A 21,570-nucleotide genomic window follows, 5' to 3' on the forward strand; every position below is an offset into this window, starting at 1 on the left:
GAAAAGTTATGCACAAAAGAAAGTCTTGTGTCTAGAGGAGTGCCATGCATTTTTCCTGTCTGCTTCCTAAAGATGTACAAGAGATTTCCCATATCCCACTTTATCCCTCCTGTTTTTCCCCTCTCACTCTTGGGCAAGATGAAAGTATCTGCAGTTGATTTTCTATTGGAGGCATTGAGTTTTTAGGAATTCTCTTTCTCCCTTGTGCTTTGTGATTCCCTGGGAAGGTGCATGTCAAGGAAAGCTTGCTTGGATGTTCAGAGTATGTTTCACAGTGTGAAAGGGTTCCTTGTATTGTGGATCCTTTACTGACTGTGAATCCCTATTAAAATTTGGCCCTAAGCCTCCCCCACCAATGTCAACAATAGTTTTGTCACAGATTTCTTTGGCAGTAGGGGCTGTGCCTTGCAAGATAAGTTTGCAGATGCCTTAGTGGTCCAAATGAGAGCACTGCATAGGAGCATTGACTATCCCCTTCATCCATGGGCTATGCATTGGCCTTGACTTGTTCATGTCTCTTGCAACATACTGAGTAGTCTTTATGACTGGGCCTAATAATGCTGTAAGAACCTCAGTTTAATCAGGCTGTGTCAGTTAGTAAAACATTATTTTCATTTCATCTGAATAAGTTTGATCATTTGAAATCAATAGAACTCTTTCCATTCCATTCAAATAGGCCTTGGATCAGGTATTAAAAGCAGTGGTGGTAAAGCCTTGTCACCTAAGGTTTTTTTCACACAAGCCATCTCTGCACTTATATGGCCCCAGTTAGCATATTATCTGACAGCATCAGAAGGCACCTCTATAGAGAAATCAGAGGCACCATTGCAGCCTACGCAGATCTATGCACAAGAGCTTTAACGTGTTTATACCACTCAATTATCACACTATAAACATGTGTTTATACCACTCACATATTGTGCAAAAATTTATTCTCTCGGGTGTGCCATTCGAATGTGCACCTGGGACTGCAGCTCATTGAGGCAGGTCAGAGCAGGTCGGCTGGTAAGAGACCTGGGGGGTCTGTTGGCCAGGCTGTGGCTGCTCTGACGTAGCTGAACATACTAGAGAGGGATTGGCTGGGGCACGAGGATGCTTCAGGGTGGGGCTAGCCAGCCGGCAGCTTCCACACTGATGCACCCTCGTGCCGTCAGCCGAGAGGGGGGTCCCCCCATGGGCAATCCTGCAGACCAGGGTGGGAGGGCAGTCAGGGGGTGCACCAGCACTCTCAAGGGCAACCCCCTTGGGGCCCTTGGGGCCAATACTAGCAAGTGCCGAGGGTCTAACGTGGCCCCTTGTGTCACCACTGCACATGCATTGCTTTGGAGTAAATAACTCTGTCATAGGATAGTACTTGTATTTACAAGTACAGCAGAGTTAATTAGTTTATTGTAGCCTAATAAGGCTGCATGTGTAAATGTAGACTTTACTGTGAAGCTAATTAGGCAGCTCCGCAGTAAATGTCTTATGGAGACATACCCACTGAATCACAGCATGCCTGCTCTGTTCAAAACTGAAAGGTAGGGTAGTTGGCCCCACAATAGAACCTGGGCACTTACTAGTATATATTGGCCCTGAGTTTTATCTACAATTGCTATCAAAGATCAGTACAGTAAAGCTAATTTGAGTGTGTCTGCTTATGCTGTCATTGTATCTATCAACTACAGTGTAAGTAGTAATACCATAGTCAGATAGTATGTTAAACCCCTTCAGAGGTAGAACATGTTTTGATCCCAGTTATGGAAGGAACTGGTGCCGTTACCACTGAAAGTTTTCTCTTCTTTGACTGTGTGTGTTTCTCTCTTTTCAGTGCTAAGAAGTTAGTAACAGAAATGAACACAACAATGCTTGAATGGAACTGCTATAAAAACTGCAACTAAAATCCACATATATCTCAATATAACTTTTTGTTTTAGACCACAGAAGCCTCTTCAAGGTCAGAGATCAGGGATCAGAAGAAAGTAGTATTGAGGCCATTGATTTCTTCCCTGGTTTTCTCTGTTAGGAAACTTCTGAACTGAAAAGAGCAGCAGTTGGGACTGAAAAACTGTCAGCACAAAATGTTCTGTTACACAACTTGGGAGGAATATCTATGAGGTGAGTGAGAGACTTTTTTTTTTTTTTTTACCACTTCTACCCACTCTATCACCACATCTCTATCATTTGGCTTAAATAAGGAACAGAAGCCCGGTACTTGGTTTTTATTTATTTATTTATTTATTTATTTTATTTTCCCCTTTACTCCTTGGTACAGAAAACTAAAGATCAGTGTGATCTTCTAATATGAAAAATATAAAGCTCCTAACAGTGAAGCATGAATGAGGCAGACAATATTTTTTTAATATGAAAATTAGAAATGGGTCAGAATTAAAGCACTGGATCCAAGCTTTCCAAGTTCACAGGATCATCGGAAAGTAGGACTGGATGGGAGCTCATGTTATCGTCTAGTATAACTCCCTGTTCAAGGCAGGACTAAACTACCCTGCACACGTGTCTGTCTAAGTTGCTCCATGTTGTATGACTTGGACATCTCTCCCTAATGAGCACCATAGCTGCTTTCAAAATTAAAAAAGATTTGATCCCAGGTCTGAATTTGTCCTTAACGAGGTATTATGGTTTGTAATTAAAAACCAAAAATCCAAGGTCATATCTTTTCACCATGTTAATTGATCAATCAATGCATATCCAGTTCCATGGAAAAACAGTTTTCCCTAGATTTTTGTAGGGTTTTAATCATAAAAAAAGGTTTAAACAAAAAGGTTGTTTTTTTCTTTAAACTGGGCATGTCCACACACAATAGCGGACCAACACAGAAGGGGGACCATGTCCCCCAAGTGCTGGCCTGGGTGGGGCACTGGTCAGGCCCTTCAGAGTTCTTATCGCGTGGGTGGCAGTTGCGTTCGTTGTTCAACCTGCCCACCCACCCCATGGGCTGGGTGTTTACTTACCTGTTCCTGCCAGAAATTCCAGCTGCCACCCCTCCCCCTGCATCCGGTGTGCTGGGACTTTCATTTCCTTCCCAGCCGAAACAGGTAACCAAACAGGGCCAGGTGCAGAGGAGCAGAGGAGTTCCCATACAAAGGACTGGGTGGGAGGGTGGAAATGCAAGCTTTGGCCCCCAGGCACCAGAAAGCCATGGTATGTCACTGTCCTCATGTTCATTAATGTGTTATACACATTAATGTGTTATTTAGTTAACCGAGTACTAAATCAATGCACAGTAACTTGTACTACTGCACAGTAACTTGCGTAACTGCACAGGAGCGCTGGTGCAGAGGTTTTTTAGCCTAATACTACTGTACAGTAGAGTATTAGCATGGTTTTTCCCCAGCACACAACTGCACAATGGTATTAGCTTACTGAACAGTTAGTGTCACATGTAGATGTGTCCACTGAGTATAAAACTCCCCCTCCCCCCACCAAACAAATAAAGTTTATACCACCGAATACATTAAATCTTTAAAAGAAATGATTATAAGTGTCCACAGACAGTATTAATACTTTCATAGAAATTTCTCTATAGAGGATTTATTTGACTGGGTGACAACTGGATTGGTGCCATAGTGGATTAAATAGCTTTTACTCCTACTTTCCTGGTCCAGGTGCTGGTGAGAGTGACTGAAAGTTATTGCTGTCTAATGTCTCTTCAGGAGCCTATGTCTTTGTTTAGATTAGGATAAGAGATGTTAAAGCATATGCACACTTTAATATTTTAGAATTCTTGTGTAGGTAAGGCAGGTTGTATTTTAAACAGCATTAGCTGGCAAAGTGACATTTTATCTTAGTCTAGATGTGGCCTGTGTAAAATGATTTTGCAAATGTTAGTCTAGCTCCTGAGCATGTGTTTACTTCACAAAATCATCATCACAAGAGACATTTATTGACAGTCTCAAGAGAAAGGCCAGGGATTAAATGGGCATGGAGGCCATCTTAGAGTTTATACACATATTCAAATGATCTGACGGAATTCTCCCAAATTTGTTTTCCTGGTAGAAAAACTTACTTGAAGACCTTTGAACAGACATTTGAATGCTGAGCTTCTGAGGAGCAAAAAGGTTGCAGTGCTGATGCTGCTCAGGCAGAGGGCCGCTGTGCACACATCTAAAAATACTCTGTGGACTCCCTCAATGTGCCTGGAGGCAGATGACAGCAGTTTACTGGGTGGTCCTTGATAGTTCTGGATCAGTCATTCTGTATCTCTCTGCAATATGGAGATTCTGAAGGGGACATAGACTGTTCTCCACTCAGCCTGAGTTGTAGAGTCCAGCCTGAGCAGCACACTGGCTTCTGGGAGGAGCAGGAGTAAAGCACCCTGGGATGCTGGATGGCTGTACTATGACTTTTCTTAGAAGGGAATATGTACAGATGTTAACTCTCCCAGAAGTGATTTAATTTTGGTTGTTCCAGGCTTATTTTTATCCTGGGATGGCCATTTTTGCTCCATCCTGAACATCTGTACACTCGTGGTTTCTCTTGCAAGAGCAGCGACTCTTCCAGTAGAAACTGAAAAATTGTACGTGTCCCTACTCTTTAAAAAGCACAGTACCTCAGGCTTGGACCTCCAAGGAAGCTGGTATTGCCACTACTCATGCTTTTCCAGTTATATTTAAAAATCTCGTGTCTAGTGTTGACAATCTTTTACTCTGAAGCTTCCTTGTGTTTCTAAAGGAGAGGGAGGGAGCAAATATAAACTTGCCTGCCAGATTATTTACTTGTATCTCTGTACTCTACAGGTCTAAGGTCTGTTTGGGCCAAGCATGGCTGAAGCACACTAGCTTCTATAGCTAAAAAAGCAATGTGCCTGCCCACCTTTGACTCCCCACCTAAAAGTCCCAGCACCCGTATATAACTGGGTCAACAGGAGAGGGTGATTGGGATACAGGTGACTGAGATATAGGGGGTGTGGGAGAGGGTGATTGGGATAGACTTTGTCACAAGTCTGAGCTGAGGCTTAAAGTCATGCCTCTTGTTCCATAGTGAAAAGCCTTAACCACACTGTCAACAAGTCTTCCTGTTTCCTACAGACTGTTTATAATCTGAAAGTATTTGTGTGATCAGGGTAGGTGAGATAAAGGCCTTCAGTGCCATCTGTCAGGCAGCTTCTACCTTCACTAAGTTCACTTATAAAAAGAGAACCTTACATAGAATAAAATGTCATTAATTTTGCAAAATTATAAACTTGACCAAACCCCCTCAGGCCTAAGACAAACATTAGCAAAATCCTAGTGATATAGGATTTTGCCTTTTTTTCCAAAGCATACCCAAGTACCTGTATTAGTACATACTGAAGAATTTAGTATAAAGCTAATTAAACTATAAAGTGAATATTTGGATGCATTAACCTAGATATTTTTCATGGTGCTAGTTCTCCTTCCATACCCACTAATTCACAAAATCCAATGATCTGCAGTGGGTCTCCCAATCATTAATGCACATTAATGAGGTCCCACAGAGCATCTGTTCATGGGTGCTGGCAGATGGTACCAATAAATCAGGTTACAGAACACATTTGCTCAGTAAACTTTGATTTGTCCTGATAGAATCATGCTGACATATCATCTGGTCTAACTAAACAGCTTGCAACTTTGGGGCTGAAAGGAAATTTCTTTACTTTTCCCCAGTAATTTACTAAATCAGCCCAGAAAGAATTGAAAAAAACCCATATGAAACACCAGGAAACTTTGAAAAAGTTGTTACTCGGCTGTTCTTTTACATACACTGACATTCTGCCCAAATCTGCCTGAATCCCCGTAGTTTGGCATGGCAGTTCTTTCACAACATGACGTTTGGTAGAGGTATACACACACACCTTGGTTCCCTTCAAAAATAAATAAATAAACAGACTAATGCAACAGTTTGGTTTAGGATTTGTATACCCAGAAGTGAGGATAATTCTTACAGCAAACATTACTGACCGTATTGCACATCTGCATGTTACACATTCATGAGTCTGCTGTGCTGTACCATCCATTATCATAAATAACATCTCTCTGTGTGTTTGCATACATGTACATTCATGGTGACTGGAGTGGTAGATATGACAAACTGAATTTTGAATTTAGTGCCATTTCTTCGTGTAAACCTGACCTAAAACCTTGCTGCTACTTAAGCTTTTTAAATCTATCTTTCTGGCCTTCTAAAAGGGGTGGGGAAGTGAAGATGACTGGATTATTTACCTTTTTATTCTCTATGGTATGGAGAATCTGTGATTAGTTGCAGGGTGGGGGAAGCCAGGGAGAGTGCCTATCAAAGCTGGAAGTAGTTTAGGGTTTAAACTGAAACCATAAAAGCCTCTAGGGTGTTATAGAATCCTGTCCTGGAGGCTTGCTGAAAAAATGCATGTGCTACTTGCTGCAATATATTATAAAAGTAGGCTAGAGATTTTCATTGCTTACTTGAGTTATTAAGCCTGTGGGTCATAGTGACCTGTAGGATATAGTTGCATATTTGAAGTCATCACATCAGCATAAGAACTGTAAAAAGGTGATATTTCTCAAAGAAATTTGTTTCCAAAGCTCTCTGTGACATCAGACTCATGATTAATGATAGAAGAGTGGTACATGCCCTGGAACTACCATGCCTCTCCTTGTGCCACCTATATGATCCTGCTTTGCCTATGCCACTCACCTGCCATGACTTCAGTGTTGTTTGTTGTTGCTGGGAAGGGATCCCTATGGGTCAGTAGTCACCTCACGGGGTAAGCTGATCTGTCCATCCCAATCAGCTACACTTGGGACCTTCTGCCCTTCTCCTGGTACTTCCTCTTTAAAGGGAATACCTACATGAGCGACTGGTGTCTCTCATGTCTGGGGGTGCACCAGATTGCTGACTGGGGGGGGTCCCCCAGCAGCCAATTGTCAATGGGGCGGGGGGAGGGAAGTCCTCCACTGGCCGATCGCCGACCCAGAGGTGAAATCAGGGAAACCAGAAGTGCACTTCCAGTGGCATGTCCGGTTTCACAGCTGGCACTTCCAGGAGGTGCATGGCTGATCTTGGGGGGTGAGCGTGCACCTGTGTGCACCCCCTACGCATTGCCAATGGACACCTATGTAGGCTCCGGCACTTGTCAGAGTCTTGACTGTCACAGACTGGGTCCTACTGTTCAAGGCCTCAGCCTCTGGGGTTCAGTCCTACCTCAATAACAAACCCCTTTTCTGGGGTCCATCGGCATCTCAATCATCTCCACCCTCTGTTGGCGCCTGAACTACTTAAACTCTGGTGGTAATTGCAAGAGACGTATTCTAAAGCACCCCTGTCCATGGTCACCTCCTCTCCTTACAGCCACAACCGGTCCCCCACAAGATCTAACTAAATCATAAACGTCGGCCTAATAGCCGAGAAACAAAAAATCCTCCCAAACCTGGGTTAATATCTCTCTGAAAGCAACAAGTACCTTTGGCTCTTTCTTTGCAACTCTCTGGGATTGTTTAGGTGCCAATGAGCCCTCCTCCTGCAGCTGCCTTGTGCAGGAGCTCCTCACCTTGCTGCCAGCAAGGCCTGACTGATCCTTTCTAGGTCAGGGACTGGGCTTATATTCCTTAGCCCAACCTCTTTCCAGTCACCTGATTGGCCTTTTTTGTTCCTCTTTCAGTTGATTACCCCATTAGCTGCTTGATCCCTGGCCTTTTGCCTTTGCAAGCCCTCCTAGTTACAGAGGCAAGGGTTCCCTGTTACAATCCTCCAAATAATTAGATTCTACACGTGGGCTAATGTAACACATTTATAAATTTTCCATATATTTTGGGTCATCATCATAAATTCAGGGTCATCTTGGATTCAGGTAAATACAGTAATTATTTTTGTCTCTGCTTTATACTTTTTGGGGTCTTGTAGATGATAATTTGCCTTTTGATGGACTGGGAAATGTAGTGTTAAAAGGAAGAATATTGGCTTTATATTGACATTGTTTATTACAAGCTGTAAATGTTTTAACTTGGAGTTAAATGATTTTTTAGTGGAAGATGTTCACATGGTTTCATGTCATTATTCAGTTTTAGGCAGGCCTAGAGCCAGGGTTTCAAATTAATAACATTTCTTTTTTGTGCTGTCACTATGCTAGATCCTAAAACTCCTGATTTCCCTTCCTTTCTTTCAGAAACCCCATGTTCCTTGCTGAGTGGTTTGAAATTTCCTTACACTATGGCCTGCTGTAAGTTTCTACTGGGGTGGCAAGAGGTAAGGCTGGTATTTCTTCATGCAGCAGCCTTCTAATACTGGAAAGAGTTGTATGCACAGGATAGGTCTAAGTCCTGTTACAGGATGTGCTAAAGTAAAATGGCTACAAATGGAAAGGTGGTATCTGTTAGTAAAAATGAATTTTAGCCACAATGAAAAGACCACATTGTTTCCTTATACTTGAAAAAGTTACTGTGGGGTATTGTATAAAACTGTGGCTAAATGTTTCTTTTAATGGTAACCACTAGGCCTGTGTGAAGCAGCTAGTATTTGCTTTGGATTTGGCTGATTTGGGGGACAGTGATTTGATTCGGTGATTTGAATCACTGTCCCGAATCGATTCAGCTGAATCTGATTCAGAGATTTGGCCACTGATGATTTGGCCAAATCTCTGAATCGGCCCCACCCCTGCCCACTCTCAATGGCTGCTCCACCTGTTCTCCCAACTCCCGGCTCATTTAAAAAAAAACAAAAAGTCTGCACTCACCGGCTACTGCCAGGCTGGAGGGGGAGGGCGTGATCCCTGCTGGCCTGTGCCACATGGGGGGCTCTGCCAAGAGTCCCCTGACCTTTGCCCAATCTCCCAGTCCTCCCCCCACCCCATGGCTGCCTCACTTGGCCCGAGCTCCCTGCCCTTAAAAAAAAAAAAAACAAAACTCCCACTCACTGGCTCCTGCCAGGTGGGGGAGGCAATCCCCACTGACCCTCCACTTCCCTTCACTGCATGGGGGGGCTCTGCCATGAGCCCCCAGAAGCCCTGAGGCCACTGCAGCAGCTGATGAGTGTGGGGATTTTTTTTTTTTTTTTAAGGGCCAGGAGCTAGGGCAGGTGAGGCAGCCATGGGGGGAGGCTGGGAGAGCGGGCAGGGGTTGGGGGGCTCATTGCAGAGCCCCCATGCAGTGGGGGGCAGTGGTGATTGCCCCCCCACCTGGCAGCAGCCAGTGAGTGGGGGCTTTTTTTTTAAAGAGCCAGGAACTGGGGCCAGGCGGGCTGGGAAAGTGGGTGGGGTTGGGGGCACTCAGGGGGGCTGGGGGAGCAGGCAGGGGATGGGGCCTGGCAGGGGTCCTCCCATGGTCCCCTTCCCTCCTCAGCCTCCCTCCCCTCCCCTGCCCCCTACTTACCAGCAGGGACTCTGGGCTCCCATGCTGCAGCAAGTGGGGACTGCATGAATTGCCAAAGCTCTCTGAATCTTTTCTAAATTGATTCGGAGAACTTCTAATTGATTCAGACTTTTTACTTGGTCTCCTGATTTAATTTGGATTTTGAGATTCGGCCACTGAATCGGGCCGAATCTCCTCTGAATCGAATCAGGATCTGAAGCTTCACACAGCCCTAGTAACCACTACAGCTGATGGAAAAACCTATTTTTGTGTTTTCCCAGGAGACAGGAAAGTTGTTTTAATAGAGAAATTAGTTGGAAAAAAGTCTATATTTAGGGGGGGGGAAAGTACAGTGCAATGATATTGGAATTGTCAGAGAGGACTGACCCAAGATATGCCCCTCCTACCTGTTCTAGCAGAGTAACTGTTTTAATTAGGAAGAAGGAGTAAGCTTTAATCCTTTCCAGAGAAAGATATGTTAGACCTTTATCTCTTGTATTATCCTGGCATAAAAATAATCAGCCCAAGCTGTCTCCATTTGAAACACAGGTCAGTGCAGATCCTGGCAAGGAAGTGTGGGGTGCCCAGAAGTTGGGGAATCCCTAGCAGAGTTGTCCTGGGAGGGGCAAATCGGGGTAACCGCCCCAGATCCCACACGTGCCAAGGGTGCCACCACTCTGGGCGGCCACTGCACATGGCCAGTTCTGCGCTCTGGATGCTTGCAACCCTCCCCCCCCCCCCCAGCACAGGCCCCACACAGGCTGATATGCCCCAGGTCCTGCACACCCCTAGGGTTGGCTCTGATCCCTAGCACCCCATGCATTCACCCTGGGACCTGTGCTGACCCATGGGTCACAAGGATGAGTGAGGATCCCAGCATAGGGTAGCATGGAGTGACATAGGAGCTGGGGAATCCTCAGTGCCCTGTGCCTCCACATCAAAACCAATGCTGACCCATGCTTCATGTGGAGACATGGGTCAGTATGGGTCCAAACATGGAGACATGTGCCCGAAGGCTAGCCAAGCTCCCTTGACCATCTCCCCTCTGGGATCCATACTGACCCATGCCTATGTGGAGGCATGGGTCACTAGGGATTTCCCAGCTCCTGCACCATGCTGCATCTCTGTGCTGACCCATGCCTTCAGGTGAGGCACAGGTTCACAAAGGACCAGAAAGGAAAGGGCAGAAAGGGATGCAGGAAATTCCTCACAAGGGGTACACATCACCTTTGTCCCTCATTAAGCATGTGGTTCGAAGTGGGACAATGGGCTCTGTGTATATTGCCTAATTGAGTGGATCAGCTATGTTGAGAATATCCCACTACAGCTGATCCACTTTGGCTTGGCAACATCTGTTTCTCCTCTCAGAGACAGGATACTGGGCTCGATGGACCATTGTTCTGACCTAGTGGGGCATTCCTTACGTTCTTAATAGACAGATATTGCCATAACTTGCTGCAAGGGAGTAGGTAACTTATCAAACAGCAACCCTGAAGACAGATGCAGAAAGACGCCTACCCTGGTAGAACTGGTAGTTTTACTCTTGATTTTTTTTTTCAAGGGTAATTCTCCACCAGACTGAGTGAAGCTATTTCAGTTTATGAGCTTGTGTCGATTGTCTGCAATGCCTATTTCACTGCTGTAAATTTTTCATCATTCCATGGCCCTAAATGCACATGAAAGGTGGCTCTCTCTGCTCTGTTGGAACCTGTACAAAATGTAATTCAAAACATGTACAACATAAGCTGGACTAATCCTCACAGTTTACCACTTTTGGCAGCCTGCCCAAAATAAAGTTTCTCCCACCTGGCTACTTTCAGTCCCTTTTGCAGTCAGACTTGGTAGCTAGTAGATCAGCTGTGAGGTGAATCAGAAACCAAGAAACTGTGTTTTTGTTTAGTGGAAATGATGGGAAAGATAAGGACTGAGAAAGAGGTACTGAGGAGTCAAATCCAGTAATAGTTAAAAGGTAAATGAAGAGAGAAAAATGAGTGTCTACAAAGCTAGAAGTGAAGTGGGTAAGTAACACCAGTAGATTTCTCCTATATCAGGAACTGTGAAAGCAAACCTTGTCTTAAAAAAGAAACACTATATGGAATCTGTCTTCTTAAGCATGCATTGTTCTCCTGAAGCATATTACCAAAGAATCTCCACTGCTAGTGTAGCACCTTCACAGTGACCTGTGGTATATCTCTGCATCTATACACTGCCAAAAAAAATTCAGATGTGAGGAAAATGGGCACCAAAGGACTTTTATTAAAATGTCATAGAAAAGACAAATGTCTAGTTAAATTCAACCAAAGAAAGACAATTAGTGAAGGTCTCATGGCACTTGCCTTTCATCTCAAGGATCCTATTGACTTTAAACAAAAGCTCCTTACCTTGCTTGTAGTAGCATCCACATATTAAATAGGAATCTCAGAATGGCATCCTGATCTGTGATCCATAACTTTTATATAACAAATCAGAGAAAAAGAGGATGCCATTATTTATAGCATTGGTTTTACTAGCTCAGAGCAAATGGGAATCCCATTGAAACTTTGTTTAAGACTTCAGTTGAGCCTAGAGTGTCTTAGGTTAAAACATAAAACATCGCTTTTTATATTTTACGTTCTGCAGAAAGCAGTGCTGATAGGCTGCTTTTATGGAAGAGAGATGTCTTTCCAGAAGTGTAAATTTCCAGAACTCTCAGCAGAAACTGTCTTTTGGCATGATTTCTTAGACCGGGGTTGACAACCTATGGTTCACAGGCTGGATCCAGCTTAGAGTCATGGGGCCTCAGTGGCATTCAGTAATGGGGACTTAGTCCATGCTGTAACCAGGCAGTGGGGTGCTTAGACCATGCCACAGCTGGGCATATTGTGAGTACCACGTCTGGGTGGCAGGGAGAAGTGGTGGCAGTGACAGATGGGTTTTAGTGCCAGGCTACCTCAGATCCAAGATGGGTAATTCTGGTCTGCCAGCTGAAAATGTTGCTGACTGCTGTCTTGTGAATCCCAGGAGTTTGGATAAAATACAGTGAATTGAGCAAATAGTTAGATTCATTGATGTTAAGGCTGGAAGGGACCAAAGCCATGGAATCTCACTCAAAACTCTCATTTGAAAAGCAAAAAAAATAGCCCAGCAGCTTTGGCTGGCTCTGCTCACAATGGTCCTTTCCTTTCCGTGAAAAAGGCGGCCCAGCATATCTTCCTTTCCAGCTCCACTCCACTTGCTGCAGTGGAACGGAATGGGAGAAAAGGATATGGGAGCAATAGCCCAACCTGCAAGGCAACAAGGAGCCATGACTCCAGAAGTAATGGAGCAGCAGCTTTTTTCGATCCAGGACAATGATGAGAAAATAATGATGCCAGCAGCACTGCTCTACAAGTGACATCACTGAGTCATACTTAACTGATTTCCAGGGCACAAGGGAAAGGGATCATACTTTCTTCAAGTTCCCTGCCTCTGTGGTGTAGCCTACAGGTAGTCTGGTCATAGATCCTTCTCCAAACTCTTACCTCCTTAGGAAACCAGCATGGAAAAAGATACCTTTTTTGAACTGTTCAACCCTTAGGCAACCTCAACAAGTATCCACTCCCCAGCACACTTGATTAGTGAATTGGAATCCTAATTGATTTAATTCAGACAATGAGAAACCACCACCCCTTACGACAGATTTTACTCCTAAGGAATATTATAATCTATCAGTTAGGGTATGATGTGTAACAGAACATGAGTATTGCATGTTAGTATCTTTGTCACACATTTGGATGGCTTGCACTTGGGAGGTAAGTTAGTAATTTTTTATCTGCTTCTTTTGAAGACCTGGGGATAGAGCAGTTGAACCCAAAAGCTTGCATAACATATCTCCCAACTATATGTTGGCCCTATAAAAGCTTTTACTGAACAAATCTTGCTTCTTGCTATTTGCATATCTTTTGGAAAAGAATTATGATCTCACCACCTACCTATGTCAATTTTTGCAAACTGCCCAAATTGGTTTTGGGGTTTTTTTTAATGCATTGCAGAATAATGAACAGCTCTGAACATCCAAACACAAAAGTGATGTGACCAGCAAGGACATTTGACACACATCTTTACACTATGAAACATATCCTGGTGCTTTTAAAATTCTCGCCAGTGGTTAATTAAAGATGGTGAAAAAACATAATTTCTGTTTCATAAGAAATTCTGACATTCACTGTTTCCTTTTATCTGAGAACAGGTGAAAAACATCAATATTTAGAAATTTACTGAAGAATGAGAAATCCAAAAGATTATTTTTTGGAAACACTGAAACAATCTTGTTGAAATGCTTTGTTTTGATAATGTTGAAAGGGTATATTCAATAACACCCATATATAATAATGCAAGATATGAAATATCAGCTATATAACAACTTAACTATATTGTCTGACTACATGAATATTAATATTAAAAGTTAAAAAGGTTAAAAGTTGGAAAGAAACTAAAAGAGAAAGTCAAATATATCTCCATATTATTTTTTTAAAACAACACATTCCTGAGGAATGTTTAGATTTCAACACAAGAACATTTTTCAAATGAAAAAGCATTTCCTTACGAATAATTTTAACTTTTGTAAAATTATATCACCCCTCTACTTTCTTTGCCTATAAAATCCTACAACCCAGATGTCCTACACCTGGGAGTCATGACCATTATTTGGCTATTGAGAAGACCTTGATCTCTTGGGGTGGTGGGGGGAGGAGTGAGGGAAGAGGCAAAAAAAGCTTTTATCAGACTTCGTTTATTTGTAGAAATGGAAACATTTTGTGGAGATTATTCAGTTTTGACAACTCTTCTCTGCAAATTTGTCAGGTAAGATTCTAGTGGAACCTAACTGGTCAGGTAGGTTTAACTTGATTGCCTGCCAGTCCACCTCATCTAGTTCCTTTGGTATCTCATCACACTGGTTGCTAGGGACATGTGGATTTCCAGGTTTGGTGGTCCCAGGACAGCCTGCAAGGTAGATAATCACAGAGATAAGGCTCCATCTCCATTTGTGGAGAGCTTCAAAATGTTTAGCTTTTTTGAACCGGAAAACAACTCAGATTCTAAGATAGTGAAATCCTCTGTGAAATGGAATAGCTTTCTCTACCCCTTTCTACACTTCCTAAGGCATTTTTGTAATCTGTTTGGTCCTAGATGAATAGGGAGAGATGGCATTGTGAGCTCCTTGTTTATAGCCCTAAGATTTGTTTTCTCTGATTCTTTAACAGTTTGTGGAGTTAAACTCTATAACCTATATTGACTTTAATAGGAGTCACAAGTCTAAATTTTTGTGCATAGGAGGTTTAATAAGTGCAGCTCTTAACTTACTAGACAAAATACATTAGAGCCTCAGCGTCTTTGAGCATCCCACACATTCGTATTCTTCAGAATAAAATACATTTATAGAGAAATTAGGGATAATTTTACATTGTGTTATTCAATCTACCTCATTTCTGGTATGCCACTGAGTGCTTTCTTTCCTTTCCATGGTGAAGTGAAACTTATTTTTGTGTATTTGTGTTTCATAAAGACTAAAATAGCCATATGGTTGAGCTGACAGAAGTAGACTAAAGTGTCTGTTCTGCAATAAAAAGTAATTTCTTTGTGTAATTCTCTGGCCTTATATGATTCTTTTCTTTAATAATGCAGCAGTGTCTTGACAATAAGAAACATAATTGGAATTGAAGGTCCTTGAAATATGTTTTAAGACAAAACACAATCTGATTAATAACAAAGATAAATGGCTTCATGCTGAGGAAAACATATTATTTAGGAAAGTTGGTCATGCAACTCCAGATAATATTTTTAGTTTTATTCGTGATAATTTCTACATGATTTAGTTAGCGAACATACTGATATTTTTTTCTCATGCTGAATTCTACATATATAGGCATATATTTTCCATATACATTTTATATATGGGCATTTCTGCTAGCACCACCTACAGGCAAAGTTACCCAATGCTTTGCATTATGAAACTATTTTCAGTTCTTTATAACTCTGCCAGATCTCCTGCTGTCAAACCTCCCTCCCTGCACTGCAAATTAGCAGCATGGCAGACACCTGCATGTGTAGCATGTGTGGTTCGCAGGGCAGCAGACAGGTCTGCAGCGCTGCATACCACATGTGCACATTCATCTAGATGTGCTCTTTGTGGCCTGATTCTGGCCTGTGTGCCAAAGGTTGCTGCCCTGGGTTATATTATACAGGTCAGATTAGATGATCATAATAGTCTTTCCTTAAATTAAGATGTATTAATTTTCTTCAGTAGAGAGTCAAGGTTTGGTAGCTACTTTTTCTCAGCGTTCTGTCTGAATTGAACATGCTCCAGTCCCGACCTACAGGGGCTGAGCAAGACTTTCTCAATGATCCCTGCTCCCAATTTTATCATAATGCATGCGTAAAATGGAGCCAAATTAAGGGTGAAAGGCAACCCTAATTTGGGCATTTCATCATTTTTGAGTGATTGACTTAGTGGCCTTGGTACTTTTTTTGTACTTTATGTGTACTATCATTATTATTGGCTGTCCCTCAATTCAAGAACAATCTCTACCATGGCTCACTGATGAGTCTTGAGGTGACTTAAGAGTCCAATCCTTGAGCCACAGATCTGTCATGATCTCCAAAAAGACACCAGAATTAGGTCTACAATACAGTCATCATCCCCACTCTCCTCTATAGATGTGTGAAACACAGGTGGCCTACCTGTGTCATCTCAAGAGCCTAGAGAAGTGTCATCAATGATGTCTCCAAAATATCCTCCACATCAAATGTGGAGATCACTGCACAAATGCCAGCATTCTTGCTGAAGTCAGCATTACTAATATTGAATCACTGATCCTCAAGCACCAACTTCACTGGATCTTGGTGTCTTTTTTGGAGATCACAGTGAATAAACTGCTGAAGAAATTTCCCAAAGGAGGCACTTGCACACCAGATCCTGTGCTTGATCTCCTCATCAATTCTCACTCTGAGAGAGGTAGCTACTAAGGTAGGGGAAGTGCTTCACTACCTCCATAGTCTTTCCATGCAGTAATTTGGGGGGGGGGGGGGTCACATTCATGGCTCAGAGCAGGCTGATAGAGCACTTTAGCCTTCTTAATGTTGAGAGAGGCCCAAAGTTCAGTAGGCTTCTCCAAAGAGATCCAGCGTGGTTTTCCTCAGTGTGCACAAGGATGGTGCAGTCATCAGTATATTGAAGTAATTTCCATACAGCTTCATGACTGATGGAATCAAAGGCCTTGGTAAGGTCAATGAAGACCATATACAAGTCCTGAGGTTGTTTCCAATACTTTTTTTTTTGTATCTGGTAGCAACAAAGAGTTTGTTAATTTCTCAGTGGGATAATCTGAAACCACAATGAGATTCTGGCAGGAATTCCTCAGCGAGCAGTAGAAGATGGTTCAGGAGGATTCAGGAGAGAATTTTCCTTGCTGTGGAAAGGAGGGCAATACCTTAATAGTTCCCACTGACAGACATATCTCCTTTCCTGAAGATAAATTGTAACTTTCTTGAAGATAGTCACTGTCTTGGCATTCCTCAGGTCCCCAGGGATTTCTTTATTATTCCAAATTTGGAGAAAAAAATTGGGAGACTCAGAACCAGTTACTCACAACTAGCCTTGTAGATTTCAGTAAGTATACCATCTGGTCCAGTAGCCTTGTTGTTTTTAATTTTCTTGATGGCATGCCAGACTTCTAGGATAGGAAGGTTAGCTAGGGATTTCCTTTCAGAGTATTGGGGGATAGACCAAGTTGTATCCATCACAGTCAATTCATGGCTCATGAGTGCCTCTAAGTGTCCTTTTTATCTAACTTAGATGGATTCATTGTCTTTGAGGAACATTGAGTCATCCTGCTATAGCAGAAAAGTGGGAAGATGGGCTTTCATTGCCAGTAAAAAGCTGCGCATGTCATGTTTGTCAGCATACAGCCGGATCTCCTTGGCTTTATCTTGACACCCCTGAGTTTTGAATTTCTGGATCCTCCTTTGAGCTTCAGCTTTGAGGAAGTGATACATTTACTTCTGTTGAAATGAGGTATCATTCTGGCAAGTGGAATCAGTCCTTCTCTTCTGGAAGGGCTTGGAACTCTGCATCACTTTTACCAAACCAGTCTTGGTGTTGACAGGTGCTATAGCCAATGGATTCAGCACAGGCTATATGGACAGCAGTTGTAAACCCCTCCCAGAGATCCTCAATGTTACCTTAATTTATGAACAGGGCAGAGAGCTTTCCATGGGGATGCTGTTGGAGATCCTTACAGACTGTTCAGTCTTGAAGAACTTTGGTGTCCTTCACATTGCTTTTAGCTATTTTCAGTGTTTCAGAGCAAGTCAGATGTTTATAATGGATCTGGCAAGACAGTGATCTGTCCAGCAGTCATCGGTTCCTTACATGGCTTATGTGATATGGACATCCATTTGATCACAGGTTTCTCCAGATGGTCCTGTATTTGTCACTCTATCTAAAATTGGTGTTCATGATGACAAGACCGTGCTCTGTACCCTTGTTCAGGAGAAGGATGCCATTTGAGTAGGCTTTCCCTACTCCTTCCTTCTGAGTAGTACCACTCCAGTGTTCCAGGTCATGTCCAATTGTGGTGCTGTGTGGCAGGGCACTGTTGGTGCCTGCCATTTTAAGGGCTGAGACAAGCAGCCAGCAGGTGCTTGATTGCAGTGACCATTTTAGAACCCTGGGCACCTATATAAACAGAGCAGTTCTCTGCTGGTAGGCCAGGCAGAAACATTGCCTGGCTGAAAGGCTATATGAGACATCTTGGAGGTAAGGACAGGAGCTTAAGGGGACAGTTTGGAGGCTCTTGGTCCTGGGTATAACCTAAAACTGCATCCTGCCAGGGATGGATAGCCTGGTGTGGGACTCCTAGTGGTGTGGGAGCCCCCAGGAAATGTGAGGCCAGTAACCACCCCGGTGAAAGGCAGGTAGAGGTGCCTTAACTCCACCCCCACATTAATAGATTCATAGATATTAGGGCTGGAAGGGACCTTGGAAGATCATCGAGTCCAGCCCCCTGCCCCAGTGGCAGAAAGTCAGCAGGGATCATAGGATCCCAGCAAGACAAACATCCAATTGTCTCTTGAAGGTGTTCAAAGTGGGTGCTTGAACCACCTCTGGCAGCAGTCTATTCCAAACCTTAGGGGCTTGGACAGTAAAGAAGTTCTTCCTTATGTGCAGCCTGAAACCGTCATGGAGGAGTTTGTGACCATGCGACCTTGTCATCCCTTGGGGTGCTCTGGTGAACAGATGTTCCCCCAGATCCTGGTGAGCACCCCTGATAAATTTATAGGTGGCCACCAGGTTCCCCCTGAGCCTGTGCTTTTACAGGCTGAAGAGTCCCGGGGTTCTTAGCCTCTCATCATAACGTCTGTTTTCCTGACCTCTGATCATGCGCGTGGCTCTTCTCTGCACCCTCTCAAGCTTCTCCACATCCTTTTTGAATTGTGGAGCCAAAAACTGGATGCATTTTAGTGGGTAACCTGGCAAGGAGGTCGGCAGAACCAAAGGGGGTACAGAGGGGGGTAAGATGCCCAGAACGAATGAGGGACAAGGAGGCCAGAGTTTGGGAAGGGGTGTGGAGCCTAGTGAGAGGCAAGGAGCCCAGAGGCTAGGAGCCCCAGCTGTGTGTTTGCAGGGCACAGAGCCCAATATGAGTAAGGGGCATGGAGCCCAATGAGAGAGCCTGGAGTTAGGGGCTGGGATATGGTTACAACATGTGGATGCCATCTGCAAGGCTTGGGCTACAGTTTAGGGGAGGAATGGAGCCACAGGTAGCGCCCCCTGGCATCGGGGCAAGAATGGGCAGCCTCCTGCTTAATTAACACCATAATTATGTATCACCAAGGCATGGCAGGAAAGGAGGCAGGCAGTTGTCTCAGAAACAGGTGAGCGGGCCAGTGACAGACCAGACCCAAGAAAGCCCCCTGTTACATGCTGAAATCACTGAGGAGAATGATTCTGTCCTCGTGAGGATTAGTGAGAATGTGGTCACGGTTGGAGTAGAACTGGTCTTGACATTGTCTTCATCATCAAGTGTTGTGGTGAATGCACTGATGATGGTGGCATACTGGTTGGTACTGAGCTTAATATAGGTGGTCATAACACATTCATTAATACCCACAGGAAGCTCTGTAAGTTGACTGAGGAGCTGATTTTTTATGGCAAAGCCAACACCCTGAATATATCTGTCCTGGGCTGGTTTCCCCTCCCAGAAGAAGGTGTAGCCTTCTTCACAGGAGAGCCTTGTTCATAGGAGGGCCTCTTTCCTCAACTGGCCCTCATCCAGTCTTCTTGTCTCGCTCAGAGCTGCAGTGTCAATGTTGTATCTCACTAGTGCCCTGGAGATTATGGGGGTTCTTCTTTCTGGTTGTTTGTTTTCTTAGCTACCCATCAAGGTGTGAATGTTTCATGTTGCAAAAATCATTGTTGTCTTATGTTTTTGACTGCAGAGTGACCCCACTAGAAGTTATCCAACCAGGAGCAGATAAAACAGCCTTCTAGCCCCTTCTTCACATGGGATGGGTAGAGGGGATCCTGAATAGGACTGCTCAGTCATGGTAGCAGCTGCTGAATTGTACCGCTGTCTTAACTCAGGTACAAGACAACTATCAGGCTACTGCTGCCTGCATGCAGATTCATGACTGGAGGCTTTTGGATTCATTAATCCTCTCTCTGTTACCACTGGTCCATTGCTGCAGGGCTTTTGTTGATTGCAGCATGTTGTTTCCTGTGATAGAAGCCTGCACATGACTTTGTTTAACATGAAGAAGCTGGTACATAAAAACAGCAACCACACAGTCTCAAAAAGTGGAGATCTGGGCCCAGTGGCAAGGGAGAAACCAAGATGACAGGAGACCTTCATCTTGCTGCATCCTTCTTCTGTCTTTACAGCCATTGAGATGCTAACATGTTCTTCCATTAGATCCACTTTTGAGAACTTGGGGTTGGATTGCAGTTTGTCTAGAACTTCCCCTCAGACCTGTTTGCCATGGGTGACCCTGCTGGGACTGTGAGACTCCGGGTGACAAAGCTCTGAGTATCATTGGGGACACACAAGCCTCTCCATCACAACGTCTTGGTCCACAGAGAGGTTTGTATCAAATAAACTTTTAGTTCAACAGGACACACAAAACTATGGATCTACATACTTGAGAGGGGTTTCCTACCATATTTGATTGAACTGCTGCATAAACTATATGGAGGACAGAAAGCCAAGGTAAAGTTGCTGGACTGGTTCCAGTACAAAAAAGAGTTTGACAAGGCTGCATTCTGTCTCCCTCACTCTTTAATAGCATAAGCAATCATTTAGGAAGCACTGGCAGGATTCAGAGATGATCTGAGAATAAAATGTAGAACGCTTAGTTATTTGAGGTATACAAGTAACATTGTTTTGATTACTACTGCCAAAGACCTGAAAGGCCTCATGCAAATATTACCCATGTCAGGAGAGAGATAGTACATCATGGTTAATATGCCAAAGACCAAGGTGACAAACACAACTGGAGAGAGGATCAGATGTGACACAGATAATGAGCTATTGGAGCAATTTGAAGTTTTACATTTTAATGGAAGACAATAATGTCATAAATGAAGTAAGATATCAGCTAGGCAAAGCTCAGAAAAGGGTAAAAAATGTGAATGTGATATACATGAATAGGTAGATTACTAATAAAAGGAATACAAGGTTATTACAAGCTTTGGTATGGCTGATAGTAACATATGTGAAACTTGTGAAATTTAGCTGTTTATGAAGAAATTAGAAATTTACAAGATTTTAAGATGGTATGTTACAAAAGGATCTTGAATATTTCCTGAATTCAAAATAGATCCAAAAAATGGGTGCTCAGCGAGATTGGAAGCAAGCCTGAATTGACGCAAATGGTGAAAAAGAAGAAATTCAAGTACTATGGTCACGTTTGAATACCAGGAGGAGACAGTGGAGAAAAGGATATAATAGAAAGTTGTGTGACAGGGAAGAGAAACAACATAGAAGACCAGGATTACATACAATACATAAAAATATAATGGGAAGGGAGACAGCAGAAAGCCAAGTGGAGAGTATATATCCATCATGTCTCAACCATCCTGATGAAGATGACACTTGAATGCTTGTTAATCTATAGCTATTGTTGGTGCCTATCAATACAATCATTAAAAATCAGCTAATGCAACACTAATATCCACAGTAGCCTAAAATCTCATGCTTTTCCACATACAAAATATACTCAGAGACTTCTTATCTATATAATAAGCTCCTTCATTCCTAATATACAACAACATACAATG

General features: G+C 43.2%; 1 protein-coding gene and 1 long non-coding RNA gene across 2 annotated transcripts in view; one reads left to right on the forward strand and one right to left on the reverse strand.

The window, feature by feature from the left end:
- CLVS1 (clavesin 1) overlaps positions 1–21,570 on the reverse strand; it is a 158,249-nt gene that overhangs the window by 30,040 nt on the left and 106,639 nt on the right. The window lies entirely within an intron of this gene.
- LOC132249080 (uncharacterized) lies at positions 1,718–21,450 on the forward strand. Its single transcript, XR_009460472.1, has 3 exons — positions 1,718–2,097; positions 8,096–8,175; positions 21,111–21,450. It is a non-coding gene; the product is annotated as an uncharacterized LOC132249080 (long non-coding RNA).

This window comes from Alligator mississippiensis, chromosome 3, assembly GCF_030867095.1.
Source record: "Alligator mississippiensis isolate rAllMis1 chromosome 3, rAllMis1, whole genome shotgun sequence".
NCBI classification, from domain to species: Eukaryota; Metazoa; Chordata; order Crocodylia; family Alligatoridae; genus Alligator; species Alligator mississippiensis.